The sequence below is a fragment of the Lathyrus oleraceus genome, chromosome 6, assembly GCF_024323335.1.
Source record: "Lathyrus oleraceus cultivar Zhongwan6 chromosome 6, CAAS_Psat_ZW6_1.0, whole genome shotgun sequence".
In the NCBI taxonomy this organism is placed as follows: Eukaryota; Viridiplantae; Streptophyta; class Magnoliopsida; order Fabales; family Fabaceae; genus Lathyrus; species Lathyrus oleraceus.
The window spans coordinates 227,036,110-227,044,747 of NC_066584.1; the positions used below are offsets into that span (position 1 = coordinate 227,036,110).

At 37.6% G+C, this 8,638-nt stretch overlaps 1 non-coding gene across 1 annotated transcript; it reads right to left on the minus strand.

Annotated features, from left to right (window-relative positions):
• Positions 1–1,316: 1,316 nt before the first annotated feature.
• Positions 1,317–1,423, minus strand: LOC127099444 (small nucleolar RNA R71). Its single transcript, XR_007793944.1, has one exon. It is a non-coding gene; the product is annotated as a small nucleolar RNA R71 (small nucleolar RNA).
• Positions 1,424–8,638: the final 7,215 nt, after the last annotated feature.

Sequence of the window (8,638 nt, forward strand, 5' to 3'; positions counted from 1 at the left end):
TTAGAATGTAAGGACCGTAATTGAACCGATAATCCGTACAATTGTTCATAGAAACACTTAAGGGCTATTTTGACTTTCAACTTAAGTTTTCCTGCACTTCATTTCCGTTGGGTAAGATCGAAAGCCGTCCAACATCTTTTTAAACTTAGTTATCTTTAACTATTTCAAATACAGCGAAAGCACTTTGTTTAGTTCATTATGAGTTTTTAACTTAAAAAGAAAAGTGATTTTAAAAACTATTTTCGGACGCGTTTATAAGTTTAGAGTCTGGTTCGTGAGAACCTCTTTTGGTTAAGAAGTCCAGGTTAAAATACTTTTCAACTTAGTCAAGATACTATATTTATTAAAAATAGGTTTACTACTCTAACGCAATGCGCGCCTTTTTTATAAGTGACAATAAGAGGGTTTGATTAGGGAGTACAACTCGGTTCTGAATACGCGAAAGCGATAGTTCCCGTTAAATTGGTTCTTTTCAAACTAGGAAACACTGTCCATAAGTAATTCTATTAGCAAGTACTTGGATTATTAATTGATTATGTAAATTACATTCGAGCCTGTCTTTATTAATTGAATTTAATTTAATACTTTAATTTTCATTGTACACTCTTAAAAACCCCTATTTCGTTTACCTTAGATAAGCACAATAACAATAGATAACGATAGATTGACACTTGGTCTCTGTGGATTCGACAATCTTTTATATTACTCTGACGCGTTCGTATGCTTGCGAAAAGCACGCATCAAGTTTTTGGCGCCGTTGCCGGGGACCAATTTAGTCAAATTTCGTACCCTATTGTTATATCTTTTAGACTTAGGTTGTTACCTGCCGGTCAATGCGAAGAACTCGCAGCACCGGAAGCTTAGTATACCCTCTGGAGGAACCTGAACGTTACACTCGCGCACGTTTATTTTTCCATAGAATTAGGAGAGCTATGGCCGAAGATCAAAACCAAAGACCTCTTAAGGATTTTGCCCAACCATCCAACGAAGAACCTAGTTCTAGTATAGTAAACCCAACCATCCCAGCTAATAATTTCGAACTTAAACCCTCTCTGTTGCAACTAGTGCAACAGAGACAATTCGCAGGTCTTGCTACTGAGAACCCAAACCAACATTTAAAAATCTTTCTCCAATTAGCAGACACTTTTTAAACCAATGGAGCTTCTCCTGAGGCAATCCGTTTAAGATTATTCCCTTTCCCCCTCAGAGATAAAGCCCTATCATGGTTAGATTCCCTTCCACCCAATTCCATTACAACTTGGGACAACCTTAGAAGAGTATTCCTTGCTAGATTCTTTCCCCTAAGTAAGACCGCCGTTCTTCGAAACCATATAACTAGATTTACCCAGAACCAATGAGAATCGTTGTTCGAAGCTTGAGAGAGATATAAAGAGCTGTTAAGAGCATGCCCACATCATGCTTTAGAAAATTGGTTAATCATTCAGACCTTCTATAATGGACTTCACTATAACACTAAGATGACCATCGACGCTGCCTCAGGCGGTGCGCTGATGAACAAATCTTATCCTGAAGCTAGTGCCCTAATCGAAGATATGGCTCAAAACCGTCAATCATGGGGAGTCGAACGAGCAACAGTTGAGAAGAAGGAAGCCCAAGGAGGAGTACATGAATTAAGCTCTATAGACATGATGCAAGCTAAAATGGACGCATTAGCCCTTAAGGTCGAGCATATGTGTGTAAACCCGAATACTGCAGCTACAATTTCGTCGGATTGTGAGATATGTGGAACCAAAGGACACCAATATGAAGAATGCAGTCTATTAAACGAAACCCACTATGAGCAAGTAAACTACACCCAAGGGAACCCATATTCGAATACCTATAACCCTGGATGGAGGAATCATCCGAACTTCTCCTATAAGAACAATAACCCTATCCAAAATAATGCACCTCCGAGAAAAAATAGGTTACCAAGCCCCAAGACCAAATCAACCCATGCAACCTGTACCACCAAAGCCGAGCCTTGAGAAAATTATGGAAAATTTTATCACTGCTCAAACCCAACAAAACAAAGAGTTCATGAACCAAAACATTCACGTTAATAAACTGATTACCCAGTTAGGAACCAAGGTTGACCAAATAGTTACTCACACCAAGATGCTTGAAACCCACATCTCTCAGGTAGCTTTAAACCAAGCCCCCCAGACCACACCTGGAGGACAGTTCCCTAGACAACCTCAACAGAATCCGCGAGGGCAAGCGAATGCCATTACCCAACAAAGTGGGAACGCTTATGATGAGCCACCAAACCCAAGATTGAGTGAACCCAAAACTTCTAAGGAATATACCGAACCCACAGACAAAGTAAAGGAACCAGAGGAATCTGAAAAACAGGAAGGTCAAGAAAAAGGAGAAGAACCTAAAGACAAAACTTATGTACTACCCCCGCCATACAAATCACTGATACCATATCCGGAAAGACTCAAGCAAACCCAGATCAATAACCAATATCAGAAATTTATTAAGGTTATAGAAAAACTTCACGTAGAAATCCCTTTCATAGAAGCCATCACCCAAATACCTTCTTATGCAAAGTTTCTCAAAGACATCCTTACCAACAAACGTAGACTCGACGATCCGAAGCTCTTGGAATGCAATTCTATTTCCGAGAACAAGTTAGCCAAAAAGGATAAAGATCCTGGAAATTTCTCCATTCCTTGTCTTTTGGGAAGTCATGTCATCGAAAAAGCTTTTCTAGACTTAGGAGCTAGTGTGAGATTAATGCCTTTAGCAGTTTGTGAGAGGTTAAACTTAGGAGAATTACAACCTACTAAGATGTCACTTCAATTAGCCGATAGATCTGTCAAGTATCCGATATGCATATTAGAAGATGTCCCTGTTAGGATAGGTCAGTTATTTATCCCTACTGATTTTGTTATCATGGACATCAAAGAGGATAATGATATACCAATCCTTCTAGGAAGACCGTTCTTATCAACTGCAGGAGCCATAATAGATGTCAAGAGAGGAAAGTTGACCTTTGAGGTAGGTGACGAGAAAATAGAATTTATACTTTCAAAATTTCTTATGGCACCTGTGATGGGAGACACATGTTATGCCATAGATATCATTGATGAGTGCGTTAGGGAATTAGAACAAGAAGATATCATAAAAACAATTACGTTGCCATCAACTCTCATACTGGAAGATGATGACTTTAGGAAACCCTACATCGATGATAACCTTTACGAATGTTTATCCCTTACCCCAGATACTATGCCATGCCCTAAGAAACCAACCTTAGAACTTAAGGAACTGCCTAAGAACCTAAGATATGAGTTCCTCGATGAAGAGATGAACCGTCCAGTTATAGTCAGTGCTACCTTGAGCCAAGAGGAAACATACCAGCTCTTAGACGTTTTACTTAGATATCCCTCAACCTTAGGATATAATATCTCTGACCTGAAAGGTATAAGCCCATCCGTATGCATGCATCAGATTTCGCTGGAAGAAGATTCAAAGCCCTCCAGAGAACATCAGAGAAGAATAAACCCTATAATGAGTGATGTTGTTAAAAAAGAAGTTCTTAAGTTACTTGAGGCAGGTATAATCTATCAGATCTCGGATAGTAAGTGGGTGAGCCCTGTGCATGTAGTACCTAAAAAGGGAGGCATCACAGTCGTGCAAAACGATAAAGGCGAACATGTAGCAAAACAGATGGAAGGAGGATGGCGGATGTGCATAGACTACAGAAAATTAAATAAAGCAACCAGGAAGGATCATTTCCCTTTACCATTTATAGACTAGATGTTGGAGCGTCTAGCCAGACACTCTTACTTCTACTATCTAGATGGATACTCTGGATTTTTCCAAACACCTATCCACCCCGAAGATCAAGAAAAAACTACCTTTACATGCCCTTATGGAACTTTTGCCTACAGACGAATGCCATTCGGCCTCTGTAACGCCCCAACTACTTTCCAACGCCGTATGATGTCAATCTTTGTAGATTACCTAGATGGTATCATGGAAGTATTTATGGATGATTTCTCGGTTTGCGGATTTGATTTCCACAATTGTCTTGCTAACCTTGAGAAAATCCTAGAGAGATGCGTGGAGGTGAACCTTGTAATAAATTAGGAAAAGTGTCATTTCATGGTCACCGAAGGGATTGTTTTAGGACATATAGTTTCCAAAAAAGGTATTGAGGTAGATAGAGCTAAGATAGAAGTTATAAAGAACCTAAAACCACCAAAAACTATCAGAGAAGTCTGAAGTTTCCTTGGACATGCTGGATTCTACCGGCGTTTTATCAAGGACTCCTCCAAAATAACTAAACCTTTAACTGGCCTTTTAATGAAAGATGCTGAATTCATTTTTGATGGAAAATGTAATGAAGCATTTAATCTCTTAAAGCAAGCGTTAATATCAACACCTATTATGCAACACCCTGATTGGTCAGAACCTTTTGAGATAATGTGCGACACTAGTGATTATGCCGTTGGAGCCGTTCTAGGACAAAGGAAAGATAAAAAATTACATGCGGTTTATTATTGCCAGTAGAACCCCAGACGCTGCCCAACTCAACTATGCAACAAGTGAAAAGGAATTACTCGCTGTAGTTTTCGCTATACACAAATTTAGATCTTATCTAGTAGGAGCCAAAATTATAGTTTACACCGATCATGCTGCCATTCTTTACCTATTAAGTAAAAAAGATGCCAAACCCAGGTTACTCCGATGGATTCTGTTACTACAAGGGTTTGATTTATATATCAGAGATAAAAAAGGCACTGAAAATGTAGTAGCTGATCACCTTTCTAGGCTAGAACACCTGAAACCAGACTTAGTACCCATAAATGATGATTTTGCCTATGATAGACTGATAGCTAGACTAGAAACCATTGAAGATGATAACCTAGGCCCTCATGAGCACTTCCAAAAATCCTTAGCTATAAGTAACGTACCATGGTATGCAAACTTTGTTAATTACCTAGCTGCTGATATCGTACCCCCTGATCTTGACTACCACCGCAAGAAGAAGTTCTTCAATGATGTGAGAAAATTTTATTGGGACGAACCGCTCCTTTTCAAAAGGGGTAAAGATGGCATTTTTCGCCGTTGCGTTCCAGAATAGGAAGTAAAAAGTATAATTGAGCATTGTCATTCTGCACCCTATGGTGGACATGCGAGCACCTCTAAGACATACGCCAAGATTCTTCAAGCTAGCCTATTCTAGCCTACCATGTGGCACGATGTCCATGCTTGCATCATCAAATGTGATAGATGCCAATGCACGGGAAATATTTCAAGGCGTGACGAAATGCCTCTAAGAAACATTCAGGAAGTAGATTTCTTCGATGTTTGGGGTATAGATTTCATGGGACCTTTCCCACCATCCTTAGGAAACAAGTATATCTTAGTAGTTGTGGACTACGTGTCTAAGTGGATTGAAGCTATAGCTGCACCCACAAACGACACTAGAGTGGTGATCAAGTTATTTAAAAACTATATATTCCCTAGATTTGGAACACCCTGTTTAGTCATAAGCGATGGAGGATCGCACTTCATATCGAGAATATTTGATAAACTTTTAAGCAAATATGGAGTTAGGCATAGAGTAGCAACACCATACCACCCACAAACTAGTGGCCAACTAGAAGTATCCAATAGGGAGATAAAACAAAGCCTAGAAAAAACTGTTTCAATATCTAGAAGAGACTGGTCTCAGAAGCTCTAAGAAGCATTATGGGCCTACCGAACTACTTTCAAAACTCCTATAGGAACAACTCCCTACCAACTAGTCTATGTGTAAGACCCCAATTTTGACCCTAAGATCCCTCATGGCATCATAACATGGCATTTGCATAGCCTCAAGGATCATAAGCATCTTGGCTCCTTACCTTTGGGTGGGATCTCTCTTGTGAGTAGTTTGAGATCACCAAGCATGCTTGAATTATATATTATTGCTTTTCTCATTTTTATTTACTAACCAAAAGCACAAAAATATGTCACTAGCATCTTTTATTTGTAGCTTGAGCAGTCACAAGATCCAAAGCTTATAGGAGATCCTTTGTGGAATGATATGGTCAAGAGAAGATGAAAGCAATCATGGTAATGGTTCCCAAAGCTCTCATCCATCAAATATTCCTCCAAAGTATCTCAATCCATCATTTTGATCAAAGCAAATCAAAATTTTTGAGGCTTGTTTCCCAAGGAAACCCTAATTCATCTGTTCATCAACTGTGCCTTGCTCATGAAGCAACCTCAACCCATGGTCAAATACAATCAAGGGAAGTTATTTAATTCATCATTCAATGCGTATTTAAACTTACTTGAGTGTCCTCAATCATCCATTCATCAAGATATGAGATTTGGACTTGAGAAGTTGATCAGTCAATTCATCTGACTATTTTGAAATACACTGAGACCTCACTTTTTATGTGTTGGTAAAATGGAGATGATCCCAAGAGAAAAAATGTTTTTAAGAACAATATGAACAACTTTCATGTTCATCAAAAATTGATTTGAATCTTGGAAGGTCTTCATCCATTCCAAGACATTATAGGTCATTTTGACTGAAACCCTAATTTTGGGTCAACTTCCCAAGAACATAACTCATTCATTTTTCATGATTTTTAGGTGAGACTTAATGAATTGGAAATCTTAATGTGTTTACTTAAAATGTTATGTTGAGAAAAATTGAAAAATCTCAAAAGAAATACATGTGATAATGCAAAACATTATAGGTCACTTTGGGCCAAATGCATTGAAATGCGAAAAAGTCCAACTTCAAGTGCCCATAACTTCTTCGTCAAAAATCCAAATGGTGCAAAATTTAAGTCCAAATTTATTTTCTTGAAAAGCTATACAACTTTCATGTTGAAGATTTTATCATTTGGAGCTTGCATCATTGAAACAGAAGGGCTTGAACATTGACCAAATTTTGAAATTTCACATAGGCATGTTTTGCACCCTACACTTCAAGCTAAAATTTCATTAATTTCCAAGACCCAAATGAAGTTTTGATCAACATGGCATTTGTTCCTTATGCAATAAGCTTTCCAACCATTAATCATAAGGTTGCATTTGGATTTTGGACATGGCATTTTCGAAAGCTTCAATGAAATAGTGCATTTTATGAAAATCATTCCAATTGCCATGCATGATTCATTAACATCCAATATGCACATCCAATTCTTGTTTGGTGATGTATAGCATTCAATTCCATTCAGAATTGGGCCCTCTATGCGCCTATACAGGCCCACGCATGGAGGCCCTCTTCTCCCATGCACACGAGTTAGCTCATGCATTCAACCATCTCCATCTATAAATACCATGCCATAGCTTCACAATTCTTCAACCTAATGGCGCCTAAGCCTATGCTGAATTGAATCCATACCAATACCAAAGGAACAAATATCAATTTTCTCTAAAAATTTCAGATCTAGAATTCAGTTTCCTCGACTGTTTTCTTAAGATCTAAAGTTCCTAGACCTCTTCACCTTGATCCATTGAAGCTTCTGTTTGCAAAAAAGCTCAAAGATAGTGACTCCATTCATGTCAATTTCAAGGTTTTACTCAACTACATTTTGCTTCGAAACAGCTCATATATTGCTCCATTTGCCTTGATTGTGTGTGATCTGAAGTCCTCTATATAGAGGCATCATTATTGTATTCTTAATTTTTGAAATCAAGCAAGTTCAGTTGAACACCACCAAAGTTCCATCTCTGATTTCTCTCTCAATAGGGATCCAGAGTGGAATTGGGTGGCATAGGAGTGATGTACATCACTTCACCTTTCGAACGGTACCTAGATCGCGCGTTTTGGTGCACATTTGAATCTCTGTAATTTTTGGCCTTCGCCGGAGCTAGCCGGAGAAGACGGTGGCGCTGGCCACCGTCTGGTCTCCAGATTGGATCTGAGCCATCCATCTCAGTTTTCAGATCTAATCTCCTCCACTCATTGTTATGACTTTTTTATAAACCGCGTGTGGTTGCATTGACTTGGATGTATTGTGGAAGCGCGCTGAGAGCCATGTGATATGCCAGCTCAATTAATGAGCCATCATCCAACGCCTCTCCTTTTTTCTAATTTTTAATTTCTGATTTCTATTTTCTTTTATTTCTTTTAATTCCATTTTATTTCTAAAATCCATATCTTTTTCCATATTGGTCCAAAAATTATGGGACCAATTGCATTATTTCTCTTTTAATTTCTAGTTTCCAAAAATGATTTTTAATATTTTTTACTTTATCATTTGATATTTTTTAGTAATTTTCTCTTTTCTGGTTATTTTTAATTCATTTTAAATAGTTTTTGATATTCAAAAAATACAAAAATATTTTCTCAACCTCTTTGAGTGATGATAGATCTATGAAAAATATTCTCATCAATTTATTAATTGATTTGAGATTTATTTGAGATTTTAGTTCAATTAGGTTATTTTTGTGCATTTTTAATTGATTTAAAATAGTTTGTAACTTTTAAAAATTCTGAATTTTTTTGTCAAACTTTGTTTGACCTTGTTGAACTTGGGATAATTCACTTGGACTTTTCAAAAGTTGATTTGAAATGAGTTTGAAGTTTGACCTTTCTTTATTATTTTAATTCAAGCTTTATTTTAAAATGCCAAAAATATTTTGTTTATTTCTTGACTTCTAATATTCATTTTGT